The sequence below is a fragment of the Gopherus flavomarginatus genome, chromosome 2, assembly GCF_025201925.1.
Source record: "Gopherus flavomarginatus isolate rGopFla2 chromosome 2, rGopFla2.mat.asm, whole genome shotgun sequence".
NCBI classification, from domain to species: Eukaryota; Metazoa; Chordata; order Testudines; family Testudinidae; genus Gopherus; species Gopherus flavomarginatus.
Window position 1 is genome coordinate 17440450 of NC_066618.1, and position 26209 is coordinate 17466658.

The following is a 26209-nucleotide window of genomic DNA, read 5'->3' on the forward strand; positions in this document are numbered from 1 at the left end:
GATTTCTAGTTGACTGTTTCTGTTTTCAGTCCCCTCAGACATTCAATTCTCAAACAATTTAATTCCTAAAACTGATATATTTCTAGATGTGGCCACATATGCAAGTGAAAACAGGTCCTGCTTTATGCCAGCTATGTGATCTCTCTTTCTCACTGGGGATACACACTTTCCAGAATTTCAGATGTCTTCAGCACAGGAATTCCCCACCCCTGCTGCATACACAATTTTCTTTCTTTTAAAGACACCTTTTATGTAATGTAGTTACACATACCAAATTATCTAACTTGATAATGTCCCAACATAAAAGTCATATATTTGAACTTCTATAGTACTCTGCATACCCTCCTATCTATAGCATACTGATTCAGAAGCAGGAGTCTCAATCTGTCCAAATTCCAAGTATCATCTGAACTCTACCATGTCCCCGCCCTAACATAACAGGCTACCATCAGGCATGGACAACTACAACGTGGTTCCAACAGGTCTATGCTTTTTAGTAGGTGGCTCTCAATCCTCCAGTTCAAAGGGATCAGTAAAAATCTGTGGATTTGAACCTTTGGGTCTCCAGATTTGGGGCATATTAAACTCTATATTTCAGAAGATACAACTCTGGAGACTGATCCATTTTACTACTTCCAGCCACAGCTACAATTTTAGGGCACCTCCTAGAGAGCACAGCTGAGTCTATTTGTTGTATAATGGAGTCCTGACTTTTCACTGTTCTATTGTTACTATTTATATAGTGGTGATTAACATGACTAGGTCCCTGTCCCATGATGCTTACTGTAGTAAAATGAGGCCCTAAAATATAAATTAGCTAAATTAAATTAATACAACTGCCTTTGGTAGGGAGGAAAGGAAGATACAGGAAAATAAGAGATCACAGTAAACAATGAGAACTAAATATTTGTCTTCAGAGGAGAGCATTGTTTTCAATTAAAACATACTGCATGTTGAATTTCTGTTTGCTTTTTTTAAAATTGATCAATAACCAGCTGAGGAATTGACAGCTCCAGAAGCAGTTATCAACTGTAAAGGGTCAGAATCACTGATAAGATTTTCTTCATGAGTCATAAGTATAACTTTTTCAGCCACTTTATGACAGTTTTAGGTTAGAGTGATCATCCAGATTCAAATCCTTCACCAAAAAGTAAAGCAAACAAATCATTGTGCAATTGCTCTTTCAACATGCAGATCCAATATAGTAAATAAGATTGTCACTTCTTCTGATTGTGAGGTGGTGTAAGAAAAAGTATGGTATTCTGGATACTGCAAGAAGACTTAGGGCAGGGGTCAGCAACTTTCAGAAGTGCTGTGCCGAGTCTTCATTTATTCACTTTCATTTAAGGTTTCGCGTGCCAGTAATACATTTTAACGTTTTTAGAAGGTCTCTTTCTATAAGTCTATTATATATAACTAAACTATTGTTGTATGCAAAGTAAATAAGGTTTTTAAAAAGTTTAAGAAGCTTCATTTAAAATTAAATTAAAATGCAGAGCCCCCCAGAACGGTGGCCAGGACCCATGCAGTGTGAGTGTCACTGAAAATCAGCTCGTGTGCCACCTTCTAGATTAAAAATAACTGCAAGAGCAGAAAGTTGTCCCTCACAGATACAAGCCTTTGATTTCAGCTGAATCTAAGTTTTTATTTAAAACCTCTCTTCCCAAACATTTTTTTTTAATTCTTCTGGTACCTAATAATAATAGACTCGCCTAGTCACCAGATTATTTGATATGACCTTAGAAGATAACATGAACATGTCTTATTCCAGGTCATTTCAGAAAGCTAGCTGATATCTTGCTCCTATCTACTAACCTGCAACAGTATCCAGCTCCAGTAGACAGGACACTCAATTTCCCCACACATTCTAGCATTGCTCTAACCTTACACAGAATCAATATTTAACTGAGATCCCAAAGAGTTGAAAATTAACTGCTGTCCACCTATTTGTCTAATGCATCTTGGAGGAAAACATTTCCTCACAGAGGTAAGAAGCATTTCTAAAATGCAGAAGGTACTACAATATCAACCTGAGGATGACTCCAGGACTATGTTCATGTACTAAAATGTCTCCTGTTCATGAGACATACAGGAGTGGCAAAGTTTGTAACTTGTAACTGCCTTTAGCTTAAAGGACCACACAAACGTTTGAGAAGAATAACCCCTTCTCCTAGGAGAAGTTTCTGAAGGGACTGATTTACAGCCTATTACCTGCTTTTCTACTACAAAAGTAAGTCTCCAAGACATTTATTCTTCAGAAGAGGCCTCCTCTTCCTCATCTGCAAGTCCATGCACTTTACTAGGGGACTGTAGCAAGGCACAGTTGGGCCCCTCTTGCTGCCCTCACAAAACCAATCAGGCACACCTCAGGTCGATGCAATCACCCACGTATTTTATTTATAGTTCTTTCCCATCACCAGCTTACTATCTATGTACAGGGTTCTACCAGACTTCACCAGCAACAGACCAGAGTCACCAGTCCCTCTCAGCCTCTGGCGTTTCTCTCCCCTCCCTGGCTTCCTCCCTCCCAGACATTATAGCCCCTGGCTAACTAGGTTGGCATCTGTTCCTAGTTGCCAAGCAGGCAGGACTATTCAGCCAGCCCCAATCCATTCCCCTTGATTGGGGCTGGCATGGCAGGAGGCTGATTAAGCACTTCCTGCCTAGAACCCTGTCACAGGGACCCAAAGGAGGAGCAGCCCTTCCAAACATATTCTTTGGCCTGAGTAGAAAACAATGGCAGAGAAGTTGGGCTATGGATAGTCCTGTCTCCAAAATCAGCCAGCCCTCCACCACTCTACTAAGATTTAACACGAAACAATGTCATTGTGATTTCTGTCAACACATCTGTAATATCAAGAGTAAAATTAAGTATCAGAAGAAGTCTGCAACACAAACCGAGGTCCAAATTCTGTAATTAACTGCAGCCCAGAAAACCCTAATGGAGTCAATGGGAACACCAATTGGAGTGCAAGTCAGTGGAAAGTCAATGGAAATCCTAGATTACTCAAGGAGCTGACTGAGGAGATATGTGAGCCATTAGCAATTATCTTCGAAAACACACAGAAAACAGGAGAGAGTCTAGAGGACTGGAAGAGAAGATCAAAGGGACATTATAATAGTTTTTAAGTACATAAAAGGTTGTTACAAGGAAAAGGATGAAAAATTGTTCTCCTTAATCTCTGAGGATAGCACAAGAAATAATGGGCTTAAATTGTAACAAGGAAAGTTTAGGCTGGACATTAGGAAAAAAACTTCCTGTCAGGGTGGTTAAGAGCTGGAACAAATTGTCTAGGGAGCTTGTGGAATCTGGGTCACTGGAGGTTTTTAAGAACAGGTTAGACCAACATCTGTCAGGAATGGTCTAGTTATTACTCCGTCCTGCCCTGAGCGCAGGGAACTGGACAACATGGGCTACTGAAGTCCCTTCTAGTCCTACATGTCTATGATTCTATGAAAGCTAGCCTCACTCTTCAAGTTTTAAGAAGATATGAGAGAACAAGCGTGCGATGCACATCTATACAACCAGTTCTCCAGTTCTCCATAGTTTTAGATTGTGTATAATAATCATATATAAAAACTGGTTAATATCTTCAACATCATTATTGCGTCATAATTGTATCAGTATGCAAAATTATTCAAAATACTACCAAAAGTAGAGGCTGGACAGCCCAACTGTTACTCCTGTTGGTGGGCATTTACTCTCATGAATAATTCCTTTGATTTCAATAGGATTATTTGCATGAGTAGATGGTCACCATCACAGGTAAGGATTGGATACTAACCAATAGGACCTGATCTAAAGCCCATTAAAAAAATTAAATGAAAATCTCTCACTGACTTCAGATTGTCTTTGGATGAGGTCCTTGGTGGTGTACAAAATACCTTGTTATCTTGATTAGAAATTCAATGAAGCTATAACACATATTATAAACAGGTCTCTATTTGAAGGTTTAAGTGCATTACCACTGAAAATATTTAGGTAGTTATGGAAAAGCCGTGTCCAGAAGATATTTTAACACGTTAAGATTGTCCTGCAATGAGAAAATGAACAAAAAAAGTTTTTATACTTGAATTCCAAGAGCAAGCTCTGCCATCAATTCTTGGGACTACCACTTCCCCATCATAATTCTAGCCATTATCAGGAACTACACATGAATACATTAAAATAACAATCTACACAACAGTCAAACAAGATTTTAGAAAGTTTTGGATGCTCAAAATAAGACAACAGATGTAGCTACAGTAGCAAATGCTTATGATTAATTTAGGGTACTTCTACACTTAAAAAGCTACAGTGGCTCAATTGCACAGCTGCTGCACTTCAATGTAGACACCATCTATGCTGATAGAAGGGGTTCTCCCATGGGCACAAGTAATCCACCTCCCCAAAAGGCAGTAGTTAGGTCAATGGAAGAATTCTTCCGTTGACATAGCACTGTCTGCACAGGGACTTATGTCTGCTCAATAATGCAACTCAGGATCTTTCATACCCTTGACTGACATAGTTAAACCAACTTAATTTTCTAGTGTAGACCAGGTCTTAGATATACATTACTTGGTTTTCAAAGATCTCCATGGAAGCAACATTAATGACTGAGGTTCAACAACTAAATAATAGTTACTAGGAGCCAATAATAGCGTTAACCTTTTTTTTAAATTGTATTGATAAAAATTTTAGCTTGATAATAGCCATCAGTTAAACACCATCATATAGACAAGATATATGCTGATATTGAAGGGAAGTAAATAAGTTGTGAAAGAACAATATATTACTCATTACACTAAGAGCAGATGGTACAAAGGTGTAAAAAAAGTCTTCTCCCAGCCCAGTTTTAGGAAGAGATCCTAAAAGACTGTATCAGAGTCCACACAAACCATCTCTCAAAACCCTCGACCTTGACTCAAAAACCCTTCATCACTCTTCAATATGAAAGTCTCCCTCTCAGACCTAGACTTTAAAAACTAATATCGTGATTCCGAAATACCAACTGGAATTACCTTTACAACTGTTTCTTTAACTAAAATATCACCTTTCTAATGGAAAACAACAAGAGCCAAATGGAAGGAGAAGGTGGTTAAATGCACCTGAAAAGAGCTTGCTCAGAGACAAACAGTTGCACCAAGATGGATTGAGGTGAAAAAAGGGACTAAAATCTGTCCTTCCCACCCTTAATCTCTTATCTATCTCATTTAATGTTATATTTCTCTGACTTCTGGACTCCCTCCTCATAACCAATGCAAGACAATTTCTCTCACAAGCACTTTGGGCTGATGTTCTACTCACTCCTATGAGCAATGAAGTCTGTTGAGATAGCATTGTCCAACTATTTGTTTTCTTGTTGAAAACATGAATCTGCTAAAGTTTAACAACATAGGACCAGATCTTCAATTCAGGGCTCCCATTTTGTTAGCAGTTTTGAACCTACAATGAATTGAAATTCTCTCTTTCTGTCTCAATGGCCAAGCCATTTGTACACTCTGTAAGGCAGGTGTGACAGACAAAAAGAGCTCTTTCTTTCCTGGCCACGTTCACATAACATGGGTAAGGATTAAAAAAAAAGATTCTGGACACATTCCCCAATTACGTGCCTCAACTATGGCAATGTCTTCTGCATTATTTTTTACTACAGAAGATGTGAGGGAGATTCCCACAGCAGAACCATTCTTTTTAGGTGACAAGTGTCAAAGACTGAAGTGGCAATAAAGGAAGTTTTGGAACAATTTAATAGATCAACCAATAATAAGTCACCAAGGTCAGATGGTATTCACACAAGAGTTCTGAAGCAACTCTAATAGAAAACTGTAGTACCACTAACTGCGGTATGTAGCCTCGCACTTAAAATCAGTCTCTGTACCAGATGACTGGAGGATAGCTAATGTAATGTCTATTTTTAAAAAAGACTCCAGAGGTGACCTGTCAATTACAGGCAGGAAAGCCTAACTTCAGTACCAGGCAAGTCGGTTGAAACTATAGTAAAGAACAGAATTATCAGACACATAAATGAACATGATTTGTGGGGGGAAGAGTCAACATGGATTCTGTAAAGGGAAATCATGCCTCACCGATCTATCATAATCCTTTGAGGGGGGTCAACATGTAGACAAGGGTGATCCAGAGAACTTTGTAGTGCACTTGGACTTTTAGAAAGCCTTTGACAAGGTCCCTCAACAAAGGATCTTAAGCAAAGTAGGCAGTCATGGGTTAAGAAGAAAAGTGCTTTCATGGACCAGTAACTAGCTAAAAAATAGGAAACAAAGGGTAGGAATATGGTCAGTTTTCACAATTGAGAGACGTTAAAAGTAGTGGGGTACCCTCAGGATCTGTACTGGGACTGTGCTGTTCAACATATTCATAAATGATATAGAAAAAGGGGTGAATAATGAGGTGGCAAGTTTTTTACAGGATTCAAAATTACTCAGCATAGTTAAGGCCAAAGCTGACTGCAAAGAGATACTCTGGATCAGTGGTGCTCAAACTTTTTTACTGGTGACCCCTTTTACATAGCAAGTCTCTGAGTGTGACCCCTCCCCCCATAAATAGATTTAAAAAGTGTTTTTAATTTAACACCATTATAAATGCTGAAGGCAAAGCAGGGTTTGGGGTGGAGACTGACAGCTCGCGACCCCATATAATAACCGTGCGACCCCCTTGAGGGGTCCCGACCCCCAGTTTGAGAACCTCTGCTCTGGATGAATGGGAAACAAAATAGCAGATGAAATCCAATGTTGATAAATGCAAATGAATGCATACTGGAAAACAATCCCCACTATACATACAAAATGATGCGGTCTAAATTAGCTGGTACCATTCAAGAAAGATCTTGGAGTAATTCTGGATAGTTCTCCAAAAATATCCACTCGATGTGCAGTGGCAATCCAAAAGGCTTTCAGAGTGTTAGGCACCATTAGAAAAGAGATAAATAATAAGACAGTAAATATCATGCTACTCTATCAATCCATTGCATGCCCACACCTTGAATATTGCATGCAATTCTGGTTGCTCCATCTCAAAAAAAGATATATTAGAATTGGAAAAAGTGCAGAGAAGGGCAACAAAAATGATTAGGGGTCTGGGGCAGCTTCCATATGAAGAGAGATTAAAAAGACTGGGACTCTTCAGCTTAGAAAAGAGACAAGTAAGGAGAGATAAGGTAGAGATCTATAAAATCATAGAGAAAGTATGGAGAAAGTGAATAAGGAAGTGCTATTTAGCCTTTCGTATAAACACAAAAACCAGGGGTCCACCCAGTGAAATGAATTACCAGCAGGTTTAAAACAGGCATAAGGAAGTACTTCTTCACACAATTCACACTCAACCTTTTGAGCTCATTGCCAAACAATGTTGTGAAGGCCAAAAGTATAAACTAGGTTCAAAGAAAAATTAGATACATCCATAGAGGATAGCTCCACCAATGGCTATTTGCCAAGATGGTCAGGGATGCAACCTCATGCTCTGGATGTCCCTAAGCCTCTGACTGCCAGAAGCTAGGACTGGACAACAGGCAATGGATCACTCTATAGTTCCCCTGGTTCTGTTCATTCCATCTTAAGCATCTGGCACCAGCCACCCTTCATCCAAACCATATCATGCCCCAATTTGAGTCACTATGTTGACTCTGTACTGTGCTGCACATCAAGTTCAAATTTCTAGCCCTTTCTTTCAATGCACTACATCTCTGAATTGGTCTTCTTTCACATTCTCTCCATTGTGTACTCTCTGCTCTGCCAACAGCAGCATGATCTTCTCACACTGTCCAACTAGCTTGCAAAGACCTTCAAAAATCTGTCAACCTTCCACCCTTGTCTCATTCAAACCACTCCTAAAGACACTTCTCATTATGATGCCAAACACCCTCAGTTACATCAGGTAGAATTTTAAAAGCTTGGAAAGAACATAATCGATTATGCTTTAGGGCATAATTCAATCTCTTAATAGATCCCCTATGGAAAGGATTATTCCGTAATTGTCCATTTCAGAGTTTCTTGCACCTTTCTTCAACTCATGCAGCATATTGGATTAGATGGACCATTGTTCTGAACTAGTATAGCAAATCCTTTATTCTCACTTGAACAAAAACAAACGACATATATACATCTTAATGGTATAAGTGTGTAATTTAAATAACCAATTATCCATATACTTTCTCTTTTCTTGATCCTCTCCTTCTCCTTTCCTTTTCACTTGACTGTTAAGTCCATCATTTAGATTGTAAACTGTCTTGTGAATAATACCTGTGACAACTATAAAATGATAAATAATAAAAATCTACACTCATCCTTCCTCCCAGAGACATTCCCACTGAAGTAATCTAAACTCCCTTACAGGCTGGGTATGTAGATTCTTTTACAGAACTGGGGCCTCTGTTTAGGCATGACAGTGAACAAAGGTAAGTGGGGAAAAAAGTACACAGTTTGCAATAAGACCACACAACTATTCAATTTAGGCATGTGCACTTCTCAATAGTATTTAAAACAAAACAACTCATTACTAAAATAATATTACATCTGCAAAAACTGAAGTGTGGTTTGAAAATGCACGGCTTCAGTTTCTATTAGTGTCTGATTTCGTAACAATCTGACATATTTCATTTTACTTTTCAATACTGTGACAATTAGAATGCAAAGATTGGTTGAACTAGCACAACACACTTTTTTCAGACATAGTATTGTAAAAGCACCATTAGCGCAAACCACACTTGTTCAAAACAACATTTAAACAGTGATCCTACACAACATATAGGCTGTGTGTGGGAGCAAGGTAAGAAGAAAATGTATAGAGCAACATTTTACTAACTTTTAAAGCATCACTAATGGAGATCAAATATCCTCAGTATATACAAAATGATCTCCCATTAAGGTTGGTGATGCACGTGCATGGCAAGAGGAAAATAAAACCTACATGAGGCACTTTGATGTTTTCAAAAGCACATGAAGACATTTCTTCACAAAGTAGACACCGTTCTTAAACAAAAATAGGTCTGTTTTGTTATGTAATTAAAGCTGTGCTGTTTTGCCACTTATGTTAGTACTTGTTTTTAGCCTAAGAAGTCCAGCACTGAAAATACCTAAACAAGATTGAATTAAACATATATTTGTATGCTGAATACTTTCTACAAACCCTGGATCCCCCACAGAAATAAGGTTTAACTAACTTTATTTACATTTCTATTGGATTACAAGATATAAACATATAAGACTCCCATTAAACTGAAAACTCTCTACTGATCTTCATTATGATGTGGCTATCACTCCACCATAATATTTTCCCAACTATCTCCGTCCGAACGCCTAATGGCATTTCCTGGTTCACTGAAGGTATCCTGGAATGTACCACTATGACACAGCAAATGCCATGGATTGTAATGTGACACTGGATATCTGTGATAACACACTGTGGGATATTGCCAGTGAACCAGGTTGTGCCAAAAAGATTTCATTGAGGAAAAATAGAATTATAAAAGGCTAGCTATAGGCACGCTATCAACTTATTTAAAGAAAATCATACTTCTCTGAAAAAGCATTACCTACTATTTTTACCTTTTAACTCATAAGATTATTAGAACTAAAATACAGATTGAAGAAAGAAATATTTCTATATTTTTCAGTTTGTTTACACTGTGCATTTGACAACATTGGATAGTCATGCTCCCTATTATTCTGTGTATAGGTAGTTCCCACTTTGCTGGGCTGAATTCTTCAAACTCAAGCATGGAGAGAAAAAACATTTCAAAAACTAGGAAAACATAAATTGGCACAGCTGTGAGGGATGGAGAGACAGCCCCTACAGCCTGATCAGAAAACGCATTCAAAGAAGAAATCCAAACATGACTTATTCTCGTTTTGGCTATGCAGTTCACCTTTAGGAGAATGTTCTTTGGGGAAATGTGGTGAATAATCTATGCTAAGGAAGTTTACATGTTGTGATCACATTCCACTGTTATGACAAAAACTGTCAAATGCCATAATATAAAATAAACTATTAAAACAAAAAATCTTAATCAACAATTTCACTAAAAGGCTACAGGGGTCTCTCTGAGAAAGAAGAGTGCAGAATAAGTAATATTTAATTATTCTAGGACATAAATCAACAGAGTACACAAATCTGACAAAGATATTATTCTGGGTAGCCAATATACTCAAAGCATATTGTCAGAAGGAAAGGATATTTTTGATGGATGGATTAAAAGCGGCATGCTTTTAAAACATTAAGAAATAAAATGTACAGTGCTCTTTAATGACACATTAATGAATGGTTAGCATGGATGCAGCTGCATCACATTAGCACTGTTGATAAAAGTATATCTTGCCTTCTGTCTCCAATTGTCTTATAACCATAGTGGTTTAAAATATTTCCACTAAGCAGACAGTGAACTACAGTTTTTTCTACAGGAAGTGGGCATTTTATTATGCATTAACATAGTACATTAAGTATTTACAGTATGCTAATATACGACTATAGCTATATTTAGCATTTCTGCTATGGTTAATTTTATTTATTTGAGCATATATTATTTTTATGTTCACTGAAAGCCTTCAAATGTCATATTTGCTTTAGTTTTGCAATAACAAAATTGACTATTTGTCTTGTCTATCTTCCACAGGCATAACAACAACATGTGACTACTTTAATACTGGCATAAGGTTCTTTAAAGTACCCCTTTTGAACAATGCAAGAATCATACTATACTACAAAGACTGACATGTCAAATAATAAAAATTACACATACACTCATGAATGTCTTTCAAACATACAATGAATCTAGTATACAACTAACAAATGTTTCACTTGTCAAATGTTTGATATTTAGTATCTAGCATTAGTTACATGATAAAAGTCATAGTTCAACAGTATGGATACTGAATTAACTGGGCCATAAGCATAACATTAAAACATCATACTTAACAGCTCTCCCTTATAGTGTGTAACAAATACACTGAACCAAACCAGTTATATAATCCTTTCCTTGACTTTTGATCTATTTGTTCATTGCTCATAGATCACAGATCAAAATATAAGATGGTTTAAACATCCAGTACGTGCTGTATTTTCAGTATATTTTACAAACAGGTCATCTAATAGTATTTTTCTGATTTAAAATTAATATGAGCAGGAAAAGGATGGAGAAGAGAATCTAAAATTTTGTAGACATACTATATTTTAAAAAAGATGTGAAAATATTTAAGATTACATTGTTTTACAAGAATAACTATGTGCATGTGTAGAATATTTAAGAAACATATAGAAGAAATAATCCTATTCCTTACTGTATTTTTAAGTTTCAGGACACCTCAGCACTCAAGTGGAAAAAAAAGGCTAATAAAATTAGTTTTATTTATCATATTTAGGCCACGTTTAAAAAAAACATGTTCTTTTAAAAACAAAACAAAACAAAAAACAAAAACAAAAAAAAATGTACATTATACATACACACACACACTTAGAAACAAATGACCGGACTACTGATCATATAACACCAGTCAGTCCTGAGCTGCGTCTTTTATTTGAGTTGAAGATTATACAGTGAACCTGTAACTTGGACAGATATATACATTTTGATCTCAGGAGATGGATTTTGACCAAAGGGTGTGAAAATCTCTCTAGAGTGTCAGTGTCACCACAGCACTCCTGATAAGTTTCCAACCTAGTGCCTCAGCTCCTACTACCCCTCCTTATGTTGACACCCCATCTGTCTCCATAGAATTATAATGCAGATTGCCATATGCAGCCCCGTGCCGCCTGTTACATTTTGCCCTTTAATACAAAGAAGTTAAACGCAAGACACACTCACCCCTAGCGAATTGTTTTTGCACACCATAATCCAGAGCCTGAGAACCTCTCACAAAACCTCTTTGGAAAATGGAGGGGCTGGCATCGGTGCCCTGGCTTATCGTCCAGAGGAAGGAGAAGTTATTGACATGTTACAATCCAAGCCTAGCGTCGTACAGACACCTACTGCTCAGCACTCCCTTAGATCAGCCATGTTACTCCCCAAATCCACCGCCGGCTGCGAGCACTTCCCCGGGAGCCTGGGCACGGACAAGGGGCAGGCGCGCTTCTAGACGTGTCCTGCCACAGCCCCCACGGCAGCGGCCGCTCCGCGAGCCCCGAATCGCCTCGGAACTTCAGCTCTCGGGATCCTCCCCGAGCCAGACTGGAGCCGCCGGAGGAGGAGGAGGGGAAGGGGAGGAAAAAAGCAGGGCTAGAGAAAGTAGATCCGACGGCTGCGGGCGCCACCAATGTGCGGCCTGGATTCCCCCTGGCAGGAGCCGGAGCCACCAGTCCCGGCTGCTCCAGCTACGCAAAGCGGCCCCCAGCTTAACTCTTAACTACCCGCCTGGAGACGTTTTCTCCGGACGGGCCCCTCACCCAGCCACCGCAGCTCCTCAGCAGCAGCAGCCTGGCTGCGATATTGTAACACTGGTGCGGCGGTAGCAGCAGCGAAGAGAGACACACCAAGGGCTTGCATTGCACAATGCAACTCGAACTCCGCAAGAGCATGAGGAACAGCACGTCTCTCCGCGCCTCGGCTGCTCCCGGAGGGCTGCGGACGAAGAGCCCCTGGGCTAGTGCAATCTGTCCTCCCCATAGTCCCTTTCTGGCAAACGCCTCCAGAGCAGGGTAGGAGCCAGACTTCAACACGCTTTATTTCCCCCTTCAGCTCCCCCTCCCCCCGTACTTTCCCCATTTAACAAAGCACCACTAAAAGTTGTAACACGTACAAATGGATCCCTCCTCCTTCTCTAGCAGACACACGTCTTGGGTATTAAGGGGCTATTCAAGGCAGGATTTTAGCTTGAAATTAAGGGGCTTCTTTAACTCTTTTCTAAAGACGCTGCTACTTTTCCCCAACCCACTTTGAAATTGACTCGTTGGAAAACCTGGTCCGAGAAATGTCCCTTACGAAACTCGCCGTTCCCATTCCCACAAATGGCCCCTGGCAAAGTTTCCTTCTAGTGGCACTGCACAGAAAGGAAAAAAAAAAGCAATCATTATTCCATTTGCGCTGATCTATTCTTAAAGACGAATCAGTTTAAATAGTATGGTAATTATGAGTTTCCTTAATAAAATAAAATAATACAAGTTTGCTGGGAAACGTTTTGTGTCTAGGTCAGTTTGGTTGGGGGAAGGGGAAACAAGGGAAGGGGATTTTATACTTGATTCAATAATCAGAAGTCTGTTTCCAATCCACAGATTAAAATCCTGACAGCAACACTGAGCTATAGCTGGCAAACCCAGAGAGGACCAGAGAATTTTATTCCCTGGCTATCCTGAAAACTGAAATTCTAGGTTCAAATTCTGTTCTCAGTTACATAGTTGTAAATCCAGATTAATGCCAATAAAATCAATGGGGTTACTCCAGATTTATCCTGTGTTTTTTAAAAAAAGAAATGTTGACTCTTGTCCATATACAAAAGCTTTAATGATTTAACTGAATATTTTAGAAACTGGTGTTGTTAAATTGGTGCAGACTTCTGTTGTGGATACTTTTAAATGGGTTTAAGATTTCATAATATCAATTTAGCTTAAATTGATAAGAACTCTTTCTAACCCAATTGAGTTGAACATTTTTAGGCCTAAGATCTTGTCTGAACACAGAAGCTGCAAAGGTTCTTGTTTACACTTGGAAATTTGCTGAAGTAGCTATAGTGCCCCTTTACAGTTCAGCTTAATCCATCATGCAGACAGTATTCCAGAGTAAAATTTACTTTATTACAGAATAAAAAGTAGAGAAAAAACAAAATCAAATTTTTTTTACTCTGGAATGTTGTCCACACAGAGAGCTATTCCAGAACAATGTATTCCACAGTATCTGTTCTTGTCAATTTTCCCATGTAGACAAGGCCTTAGGTTAAAAAAAAAAAGTCTAGTGTGGAACTTCCCATTACATAGCTATGCCAGGATAGTCCCCTAGTATAGATGCAGCCCTACACCAAGAAAAGGAGTTTTTTCTGTCAGAAAAAGCATCATTCTGTCAACATAGCTGCATCTACACTGGGGGTTTTGTAGGCAAACGTTTTTTCATACCTCTGACCAAAATAGCTATGCCAACACAACTTTTAAGTGTAGACCAAGCCAGTGAAGGGCTTTTCACTCCAGTTAAGCTAACTAGGTGTAGTTTCTGATTAAAAACATGCCCAGGATTTGCACTGGTTTAACTAAATAAATTTAAAATTATACCTTAAATTAAACCACAGCAACTTTCCAGTACAGACAAGCCCTTAGTTTGAAATCTAGGTTTCATTTCTGCAAATGTACACAGAAGCTCATGCTAAGTACTGCATTAATTTATGGAATTACAAAAATGGCAGACAAATACTTAATTTTTTTAACTTCTTTTTAGAAATAAAGTCAAAGCAGAATTAATCCCTTGCAAATTTTTTATTTTACAAAACAACACTATTAGAGCAATGCAAGAAGTCCATCTGAGGGCGGAAGATGAAAATCCTATCTATCAAAACCCTAAAAACGGATTTTTATTTTATATTTTGTAAATCTAAAGAAAGGGGAAAGTTAGATGAGGGCTTGGAACTTGGGTAACAAGCTTCTATTCAGGAGACACTTTTATAACAATAAATAATAAGCAGCATTATAAACCCCCTGAAAAGCAATGTCAGCCCCAGTCTTGCAATGAGCTCCATGTATACAGACCCCCATGCCTGCACAGCATCCCACTGATTTAAATTTAAAAGGGGCTCTGCACAGGTGCTGGGGATAGAGGCACATTTGTTACAAGAAATGGGCCTTAATGCCCAAGTAACGTAGTGCTTCATGCAGCCAGTCTTCACGCTAACTACAACAGAGTGACCACGTAAGCAGTAAAGGATCAAGCTGTACAGAGTATATGATGATGCAAATGTAAAGGAACATCATAAAACATAATTGTCTCGTTTTCATTTGAAAACATTTTGCCTTCTGTTACAACTTACACTCCCAAAATTACTAAACTGAAAAATAAGAAAGAAATATTTCCTTACTTTTCCCCGCAGTTTATGTACTTTGTGCATTTGACAGCATTTTGGGTATAGTCAGTTTCACCTATGGTTGCGATGGATATTTCACAAGGCAGCAGATAAGAAGAAAAAAAATAGGAAAGAGTGATCATAAGTTTACAAAAAGTGGCAGCAGGATACAGGGAGAGATATACTAATCAAACCTGCTTTTTTTCCCCCAATTGACTAGATTTGAAGTTGATGGGTCTTTAAAGTTAAGTTATTGTCTCTAGTAGTCTAATCCTGAAAATCTTACTACCAACTGTATTGCTGCAATTATATGTAGACTTACTGAAATCAATGGGACAACTACATTAGCAGTAAGGGATCACAGGATCAGGCCCTTATTTTACATGTGTTAATGGAAATTCTTCAAGGTACAGACCACCATGTGTCTTGTAAGGTTTTGTGTGCATTTATGAGTTAAGTAATTAACAATGCACATTAAATTAATATTTCTATTTATACCATCTTTTCTTTAAAACAGTTTTCTGTAAAATTTTGACAATAAAAATTGCTTTCCCTTCATCATTTGACAAATACTGACACCACCTGCATTACTTTTCTATTGCAATATGGTAGAACCTCAAAGTTACAAGCACCTTGGGAATAGAGGTTGCTCGTAACTCTGAAATGTTTGTAGCTTTGAACAAAAAATTATGGTTGTTCTTTCAAAAGTTAACAGCTGAACATTGACTTAATACAGCTTTGAAACTTTACTATGCAGAAAAAAATACTGCTTTTAACCATTTTAATTTAAATGAAACAAGCACAGAAAGTTTCTTTACCTTATCATACCTTTTTTTTTAAATCCCCTCCCCTTTTTTAAAGCAGTTTACATTTAATACAGCACTCTCGAGTATTGGGTTTTTTTGTTCTATGCTGCCTGATTGCGTACTTCCAGTTCCAAAAGAAGTGTGTGGTTGACTGGTCAGTTCGTAACTCTGGTGTTCATCACTCTGAGGTTCTACTGTATAACTCATCTTATTTCCCAGTGGGTTGACTTGAGTTTTTGTACCAGTGTCTGAGATCTACAACGATGTACACGTTGGTAGGCCATCTTCAGTTCATTCTGAGATTCCTACCTCTTCCCCTTGCCACCCAAACCAAAGTGACATCGTCAAAAAAAGCAGCACCAGCAGCTGGACAATACAAGTAACTTTACACTCCTGCACAGCTGCTGATTAGCTGATTTCGATCCTCCAACATAAGGGCTTGATCCTATGGCCCTTACTCAATTAAACCAATAGGACAACTTATGATTAAAAGACATAGGACTGGGCTGCTAGTCAATTTTACTCAACAGTAGGCTTTGAGAATAAAGTTCTTCTGGAAATAAGTGATACTATATTTCTTCAGCAGCTGCCAGCCTGAACCTTAAAAAAAAGATGAGACGAGACATATAGAAAGACAATGGGAGTGAAAGAAAAAGAAAAATGAAAAGACTGACGAACAATAAAAGAAAGAGAAAGAGAAGAGAAAAATAAACCCAAAACCTTCATCTATTTTCAAATCTCATTAGGAAGTATCTCTTTTTCCCCCCTCGTGTATTTTAACTTCTTTTCTCCCTTTATTCTTATTTGAACGGTATCAGAGGGGTAGCTGTGTTTGTCTGTATCCACAAAAACAACAAGGAGTCCGGTGGCACCTTAAAGACTAACAAATTTATTTGGGCATGCCCATATAAATCTGTTAGTCTTTAATGTGCTACCGGACTCCTCATTGTTTTTATTTGAACTTTGTAACTCTTATTTAAACTTTAAAGATGTTGGAATGTTATTTTATAGCACTCAGGGAGAGCATTAGACACGCCTCTGAATACAAAAAAGATATAGCCTCTGCCCCAAATTGTTTCATGCCTAAAATGTAGACTGTAATCTATCAGTGCAAATGAAAAAAATAGAAAGGAGATGAGGTTTACAACAGTGTCACTTGGTTATCATAGTCTAGGCATGTGCACAATTTGGTGATAGAGTTTATAATAAAAACAATATATTAAAGGTACTCTGAATGCAAGACTGTTGTCATTCAGACAAGACTCCAATGTTTTCAAAACTTTTACTGACACACTATTTTCCAGCTCTTTGACTTCATAGGGTCACAGAGTCCAAGGCCAGAAGGGACCATTGTGATCATCTATACCAGTGGTTCTCAAACTTTTGTACGGTAACCCCTTTCACATAGCAAGCCTCTGAGTGCCACACCTCCCCCTTACAAATTAAAACACTTTTTATATATTTAACACCATTATAAATACTGGAGGCAAAGTGGGGTTTGGGATGGAGGCTGACAGCTTGCAACCCCCCATGTAATAATCTCACCACTCCCAGTTTCAGAACCCCTGATCTATTCTGACCTCCTGTTTAACACAGGACCTAGCACTTTCCCAAAATAGTTCCTAGAGCATATTTATCAGTTAGAGTTTTACCTGAATATGCACTCAACACTGAACACTACATTTGTGTTGTACGAAAAGGAGAAAGGGAGGAAGCAGCAAAGGAGATCAAAAGAATGTTCATCTTAAGGTTTGATATTCTACTAAAATGTAGAGGTGGGTTACCATTTAGTAGCCTCCTAGACTACTATGCTACTACTCCATTTGTTCCTCTTCTCTCAGTAAATACAGCTTTTCTGACAAAAAAGTGATAACTAACAGACCAGAGGGAATAATCATACTTTTGAAAATTAATTAATTACCGAATAAAAATATATTTAGTATCCAAATGAAATTCTCCACATCGTTACAATCCTGACATAGATCACATTTTGGGCCCAACACAGGTCGGTACTATCCTTTAGAGTCAAGGAGTGCATTTCATGTATTAACTATATATGCATGGTAACATAATAACATAAGTGTGATTTAAAGCCATTAAATTTGGATACATTTCTAGTGATCATGTCATTAATTAGAATTTAAAACAGTAACAAGATGCAGGCTCAGGAACAGCAATAGCTCTCTAAATACAAAAGGGCCAAATTCTGCCCTATCACCCAGGGATATCAATGGTCCTGGAGTAGCACAGAATATGTCCGGTTAAAATAAGATTAATTATTTCAATTAAATTAAACATTCCCAATAAGCAGGGAACTAGCTGTATCACATACACCCCATTGTGGTTTGGTAGTGCACTTTTCAGGGTTTTCTAAACCCTGCAAAGCTTTAAATTTGATGCTAGATTGCACAAAGCTCACAGTTCCCCTTACCCACTCCTAACACGAACATCCTATCTGGTACTAATTGTAAACTGCCAGAGCTGGGTCATACATAGTAATGCTTTCCCACAGAACCACTGTGGAAGTGACAAGGATCTTGTGATCTGTGTCAGTTTTACACTCCTGCTAGTTAGCTCCTGCAGGAAAGCTCCTCTGTGCAAAAGCACAGCACACATAGTGCTAATTAAAGTTACTTGGTGCTCCAGAAGGGGGGAAATAAACGCAAGAGGGAGTTTAAATACCAAGTGAAAGGAAGGAGCAAAAGAAGAGAAAGAGATGGAATAGACAGGCTACACATAAGACCGCAATAGGGGAGTGACTCTTGCTTACAATAATTACTAACAGTGGGTTCCCCTCAACTGATGCTGAATGGTTTATCTGTTAGCATAGACAGGGCAAGACTATTTTGAACACTGCTACAGAAAGCATGATGGAGACCCCAGTGGAACATGGTGTTTTCAACAGCATTGAAGAAATGGGGGCAGACATCATTGTCCAGATTACACTAGCAGGTAAGCAGCTGACCTTTATTCAATATCACTTCAGATGGAGTAGTAAGGGGGAGCCATTTCTGACAACCATTATCAACAACAGATCATTTTCTAGCCTATGTGGAACCAGAGAGACTAATGACAACTGGATTAGCGGCAAGAAAAGGGTAGCAGGGAATAAGACTAAGACTTTCTCATAAAAATATTGTAAGCCTTTTCCCCATCAAAATCAATACAGAAGGCAAATCCTTTCCAACAGAGTGAAGGTACAGCATAACATTTCATGTTCTAACATCTGAGAAGAAGAAAAAGAAAAGAGTTTGGGTTTTCAGTATTAGCTTCCTGTCCTTGGTTAGTTTAATTTAAAATCAACTTAATTTTAAAATTATTTAAAAACATTTACATTAAAGGAAAGCAAAGAAAAAATGACTAGATAGAGTAATTAAGACATTGGTAAATATATACCACAAAATATAGTCAAAAAGCTTACATCTCTAAATGGTTTACAATTAAATTTACATAGCTCTGTAAGTATAAAAAATGTTGAAACACTTAAGATCTAAAGAACTTTGTCCCAAATAACTTATTCCCTACCTCAGACAAGTACAAACAACAAAGATCAGGGCACCTATTGTTCATTTATGAAAATACCAATATTTTCATCATCTTAAAAAGCTTTGAAAGAAAACGTTTAACATTTTTAACTAGAAAATTGTAATACTGCATGAGAACCTGAAATTGAAACTAACTACTCATAAAACAGTCTAGTTTCACTCTGAGACATTGTGTCTTCACTGGCAAAAAAGAGGTTATTTTTCGATGACTGAGAAGCCCTCTTAGTGTGCATTTTTAAACTAGTATTAACACATATGAAGCTGTATTAGTTGGCCATGTTAAAGGCTAGAGGGACCCTAGGCTACAGCACACCCAGCTCACACAACTTCACATGTGTCAGCCTGAATTCATGGCTTAGTCTAGACTAACATTTAAAGGCATGTTGTTAAATTGTGTTAGCTGGCTTGATGAAACTGACAAATGCCTTCTAAAACTCCAGTCAAAATAAGGCAAGTTATACTTTAGCTTGTGCTAGAGTGGCCAAGCTAGGCTGCGTCTACACTGCCACTTTCAGCACTAAAACTTTAGTTGTCAGAGGTGTGAAAAAACACACCCGAGTGACAAAAGTTTTAGTGCTGAAAAGTGCCAGTGTAGACAGCACTTTATCGCCAGGAGCCGCACTCCCAGCGATAAAGCTACTTCTTCAGGGTGGAGGTTTTTGTTGTTGTTTTTTAAATCGCCAGGAGAGCTCTTCCAAGGCAATAAAGCATGTCCATGCTGCCCATGTCACAGTGCTGCCGTAGCCACACTGCAACATGGGCAGTGTAGACATACCCTTAGAGTCTTTAACTCCACCAGTTTAGTACATGTTAAAAGCAGCGTTCCTTGCTTACATTAGATTTTTAACACACGTCAATTAACACATACTAACATCACACCTTAAATCTTAGTCTAGACAAGGCCGTTAACTACCAATATTGAGAAAACACACACACACTTTTTTGCCCATCAAGACAGTACCCAAGATGAGTAAAATCCTAAAACAGACAGCACAAACGTTGAAAAGTAAATGAGATTTCAAAAATATTTTCTGTTTTCTTTTCATTTAGTTCTAAATAAACTAAATCCTTATTAAAGATACCTGATTCACAAGCCTGGAGATTGAAGTCCCTTGCTTGGAAACACAATGGATACATAAACCAATATCAACAAAAACTTATCCGCACTACTCTAACAGTGTGTCCTAATCCTTATGTAGAGAGAATATAGAGTACTTAAGTCACTACACCAAATTTTAATAATGTAAAGGACTAGTAATACCACAGGTAAGAGCACATTTCAGTAGATATGATTGTGCAGTCAGCCTTTGGGAACCGGTGCCCTGATATCTGTCTCAAAACTTGTTCCCCAAGTCCCTTTACAATAAATGCTAATGATTTGGCCTGCATTATAGTTTAGGGCCAGGTTGTGAGATTATGGCACAGGCCCACAATGGTAGCAGTGCAAAGTCACACCACCAGAAATCAGGTCCCCAAGAGGTCCTGCCTCCTCCTCACTTTCAGAGAGGCTTACACCTCAAGCTGTATTAGCTGGCAAAAGTCCCTGAACTACCAGAGAGTGCAAGGAAGAAGTACCACTGTGGTTTCCCACTGTTCAAGGGCACATGGAAGGGAAGAAGCAGCTCTCAACTCTCCTCCCAAATTATGCCCCAGAGCAATGGCCAGCCACAATCTGACCCTTAATGTTACATGGAAGATTTTAGAAATATATTTTATTGACGGGAACTTTCCTTACAGAACATTTATTTTATGAATTTGTTTTTCACAGTTTTTGGACTCAGTCACTTTCTTCTACAGTTTTCCCTATGAGATACAGGTAGAAAAGCCTGCTGGAAACCCCACAAGTTAAATCCTTCTTAGTCGCCTTCCCATTCTCTTCTCTAGAATAATTCTCTAACTTTGCAAGGGCTGTGGTCTGGAAATTCACTGGAGCATTAAACAGAGAAGTGAAATCATACCCACACAGATTCTGGAGTTGTAGCTTGGAGAGCTGGAACCTCGGGTGCTTTCTGGCTTGGTTACTCCACCCCCTCCCTGGCACCACAGCTCCCCAAAGAGCTATGAGCTCTCTCTCCCACGCTTATGCCCTACAGGCCAGAGAAGCATTAACTCTTGCACAGTGTTTCCCCAGCAGGATGAAAGCAGAACTGATGAGGATCATGTCAGTTTCATTCTGCTGCTGCTAGAAAACACTGGGCAAGCAGAGTGGTACAGGTGCTGTGGCAGTATGTCTACTCCAAGCATTCAAATTTCATAAGTCAGGCCACACCAAAAAATATGGGATTGGCATAAAAATAATTATTTTTTAAAAATAAATGCTGGGTACTTTTATTTGCATACTGATTTTGGAGCCCCTAGGATTCTTATTTTTAAATTCTTCTCCTCCAACCTGAGAGCTAGATACATTTTTCTTTTTTAAATGAAAGCTGAGATTCTCAAGCAAAATCACAGAGCTCCAGGAGGAGGGATTTTAAGAAAAACATCAAATATTTTGAGTTGGCAACATGGCTATTCGGGGGTCGGAGAGGTGTCCTTGGGGAGAACAAAAAAGGGGGATATGAAAAAAGTAATGCATAAAAGAGAAGAAAAGAATGAGGGAATTAGGAGGGAGGGAATTAGTGAAAGGAGAAGCAGCTGAACTGATAGTCTAGTGGAAGTAAATATTCATTTTATCTATTTAAATGTGTTTCCATTTGCTCCTATCTTAAACTCCATACATTTGAAAATAACTACAATCATTCAATTTTGTTAAGTGTACGAAAAAACTTCCTGAACAATAAAACTTTCCTAACAATTAATACAGCCATCAATGTAGTTTCCAACATAGTTTCCATGTTGCCAGCCCTTTTGCATTTTGACCAGAGGGCATGAAGTCTGAGCACCATGGATGATCACAGCTGCCGTGTGTATCACATAGGGAGAGCAGCCATTGTTTCAGTAAAGCAGGTCCCAAACCATTTAGTCATGTATAGATCAAACACAACAACCTGTATCTCACCCAGAAGTCTACTGGCAGCCAGTGAAGTTCATAAAGCAGAGGTATAATGTGCTCTCGGCGTGAAACACTGCTTAATAAATGAACCATCTCATTCTGCCTTAGCTGAACTTCCCAGATGGAAGCAGTTTGAAACAAGTTCAAACTCTGGCTTTGCTGGGAAGAGGACCACTGCAGCAGCAGCTCACTTAGGCCATGACTTCACTGACAAAAAAAGGCCCATTTTTTCCAACAAGTATCTGCCATTTGTTAGCTATGCAAGTGTACAATCCTAGTGGAGAAATGGCACTACAGTTTTACCACGAGGTAGCTAGGCAAGATCAACCATGGGAAAGATATAGTGTTGACTTCACTTAGCTACCTTGTGGTAAAAACTACAGTGCCTTATCTCCACTAGGATTTTACAGCAGGATAATTATCATGCTGATGAAAAAAAACACCATCTTTTTTGCAGTGGACATAGCCTTAGGCTCTGATATTGCAAACATCAGGCAGATGTGTAACGTTACTCATATGAGCAGCTTCATTGACCTCAACAAGTCTACTCCCAAGACTTGTACTTGCACATAGAATCATAGAATATCAGGTTGGAAGGGACTTCAGGAGGTCATCTAATCCAAACCCTTGCTCAAAGCAGGACCAACCCCAACTAAATCATCCCAACCAGGGCTTCTTCAAGCCTGACCTTAAAAACCTCTAAGGAAGGAGATTCCACCACCTCCTCATTCCAGTGCTTCACCACACTCTTAGTGAAAAAGTTTTTCCTAATATCTAACTTAAATCTCCCCCAGTGCAACTTGAGACCATTACTCCTTGTTCTGTCATCTGCCACCACTGAGAACAGTCTAGATCCATCCTCTTTGGAACCCCTTTTCAGGTAGTTGAAAGCAGCTATCAAATCCCCCCTCACTCTTCTCTTCTGCAGACTAAACAATCCCAGTTCCCTCAGCCTCTCCTCGTAAGTCATGTGCTCCAGCCCCCCTAACCATTTTTGTTGCCCTCTGCTGAACTCTTTCCAATTTTTCCATATCCTTTTCGTAATGTGGGGCTCAAAACTGGACACAGTACTCTAGATGAGGCCTCACCAATGTTGAATAGAGGGGAGTGATCACATCCCTCAATCTGCTGGCAACGCCCCTACTTATACAGGCCAAAATGCCATTAGCCTTCTTGACAACAAGGGCACACTGTCGACTCATATCCAGCTTCTAGTCCACTGTAACCCCTAGGCCCTTTTCTGCAGAACTGCTGCCTAGCCATTCGGTCCCTAGTCTGTAGCAGTGCATGGGATTCTTCCGTCCTGTTAAGAGTATGTCTGCACTAGAAATGCTATAGTGGCACAGCTGCAGTAGTGCAGCTCTACCACTGTAGACAATTACAACAGTGGCAGAAGGAATCTTCCATCATTGAAGTAAACTCACCTTTCTAAGAGGCAGTAGTTAGGTCAACGGAAGTATTCTTCCATCACCTTAGTGGTGTCTAAACCAGGGCTTAGGTCAGTTTAATTACATGGCACAGGGTGTGGAAATGTTCACAGACCTGAGTGATGTAGTTAAGCCATCCTAACTTTGCAGTGCAGATCACCCCTAAAAGTTTGCATCATCAGAAGCTTGGGCATGGAAGGGAATGCCACATATGGATCTTTAGTCACCCCCTCAGACCAACTGAAGGGATAGTGTAGATAGGTTATGGAGGAAGCCGCTTCCAAGTCCTTGTCAGCAGGAAGGTGTGTCACCATGATACAGAGCCAGACAGAAAAGAACAGGAAAACAAACAGAAAGTCCTAGAAGCCCTCACTAAGCTCTCATACAAAAAAGGAAGAAGAGAGAAACTAAGGATGTGGCAGCAGAGAAGATGCACACTAACAAGGGGAAAGACAGGCAGAAACAAGGGGGGGGACATAATGTTATGAAAAACACCTTTTCTTTTTGGGATGTCATGTGGTGGTTAGATATCACAGTCATGAGTAGGATATAAAAATAACTAAGAGGAAGAAGTAAATTGCTTCTACATTCAATTTCTTCCTGATACCAGCTAATTGTGACACGTACCAAATTAACTTTTATTATTAAAGAAACCTCATAAAAGCATCCTCACACTTTTGGAATAGCCCTTTTAAAAGACAAGACAGGAGGGTCCCAACCAACAAAAATTAGAATCTTACAAGAAGCATTATATTGCACAGTAGCACTTGCATACAATGTTGGGATGGCTTGCAATAAGGTGTGAGGAGTTGTTTTTTTAAATACATTTTGAATTAAAGAAGAGATATAAATGTGCGAAAAGCAAAAATATTTTGAACTGAGCTAGGTCTAACCTTTACTTGTTCTATTATACCTAGGTACTGTAGCGCACATAGTTGATTATAAAAAAGAGTTCCCAAAACAGTGGACACTACTCACTAATATGCACTATTTATACTATAGCATTGCAATTTTTTTAATCAAATAACTCAACAAATACAACACGGCTCAGAATTATAGGAACTTCTCCAAAGTTCCTTAGGAGCTGCAATCTCAAAGTACCATGTGACTGAGTTAAAGAACAACTCACATGTTTCAGTCTGAGTGCATTACTCATCATTGTCTATGTTTTTAAATAGATGTCCTGAAATTTAAAATTATGTTTCTTCTCTATCCAGTTTAAATTTATTTTACAAGAAAGCACTAGTGCTCTTAGAAACTCATTTCCAGAGTGATCACTGCAGCAAATGACAAAACTGATTTTTTATTACATCATCATCTGATGAACTAAGCAATGACTGAACCACAATATGAATGGTGATGCCTCATGCCATCTCTCTAGTAACCGCAGTGAAAAATCCAAAGCATATTGTTAGATTTTAATAGCTCAGGAAATAATTATTGAAATACAGTAGAAACCCGCTCATTTTTACTAGTGACTGGGAGGCCTCCGTTGCATGTTACTTACTAATTCAGTTCAGTAAGTGAGCAAACTATAAAAAGGCAAAGATACTGTATCACAAAATGTTCTTTGTTATTTTGACAAATGTAGTATAGTTTTAATAACTGATGATATTTCATAATGTATTAATAAATGTACCACAGTATATTTGTTAGTATAACTTGAAGAAGTCTGGCATTTTCTTAAAGAATTTCCCATGTCATAGGACACATGGTGAAATGATGGTCTTGTGGCTGTATCAAAGACCGGAAGTCAGGAGACTGGGGCCTGGTCTATACCTAAAACTTAGGTCAACCTGGCTATATAACTCTGGGCTGTGAAAAATTTCACACTCTATCCAATGTAGTTAGGTTGACCTAACTCCCGCTACAGATGCCACTAGATCAACGTACCACCTCTCAATGAGCTGGATTTACTACAGCACTGGAAAAACCCCTTCTGTGCTATAGAAAGTGTCTACACTGCAGCAGTATAGCCGCAGTGGGGCAGCTGTGCCACTGTAACACTTGTAGTGCAAACATACCCTGGGGTTCTAGTCCTACTTCTGCCACAGTTTTCCTTTGTGACCAAGGGGCTAACACATCCCTTTTACACAGGGTGTTGGAATGCCTAATCCAGGTGTAGTCAATAGCCAGACCATGGGCCAAATCTGGACTGCCAGACACATTTGAATAGATGGCGAAATCTTTTTATTCACTTATACTTACGTCGCCTGTGGCTGCCTTTGACTGCCAGTACTGACAGCTCAGACTGTGAAAGGCAGCAAAAGGCGAGGTAAGTGCAGCGCTGATTGCAGAGCCTCACTGCCATGGGGCTGACGAAGTTCTGGGCTGTCAGTGCCTCACAATGCTCCATATTGTCAGTTAAAATCGGTGGAAGTGCTCTTGGTGAGGACACGTGCCGCCAACAGAGGGGGGGGGCATAGTGTGAACACAAAAATCCGCAGTAATTACTGCAGTGGCTGAATGTCAACC

At 39.0% G+C, this 26209-nt stretch overlaps 1 protein-coding gene across 14 annotated transcripts in view; it reads right to left on the bottom strand.

The window, feature by feature from the left end:
• Positions 1 to 26209, bottom strand: part of KMT2C (lysine methyltransferase 2C) — a 339555-nt gene that overhangs the window by 296584 nt on the left and 16762 nt on the right. The window contains exon 1 of one of the 14 annotated variants that reach the window (XM_050940394.1): positions 11793 to 12380. The exons of the other annotated variants lie outside the window; for them this stretch is intronic. The gene's annotated coding sequence lies outside the window, so the exon portion shown is untranslated. Of the gene's footprint in view, positions 1 to 11792; positions 12381 to 26209 lie in introns of those variants that run through there. 14 annotated transcript variants of the gene reach the window in all.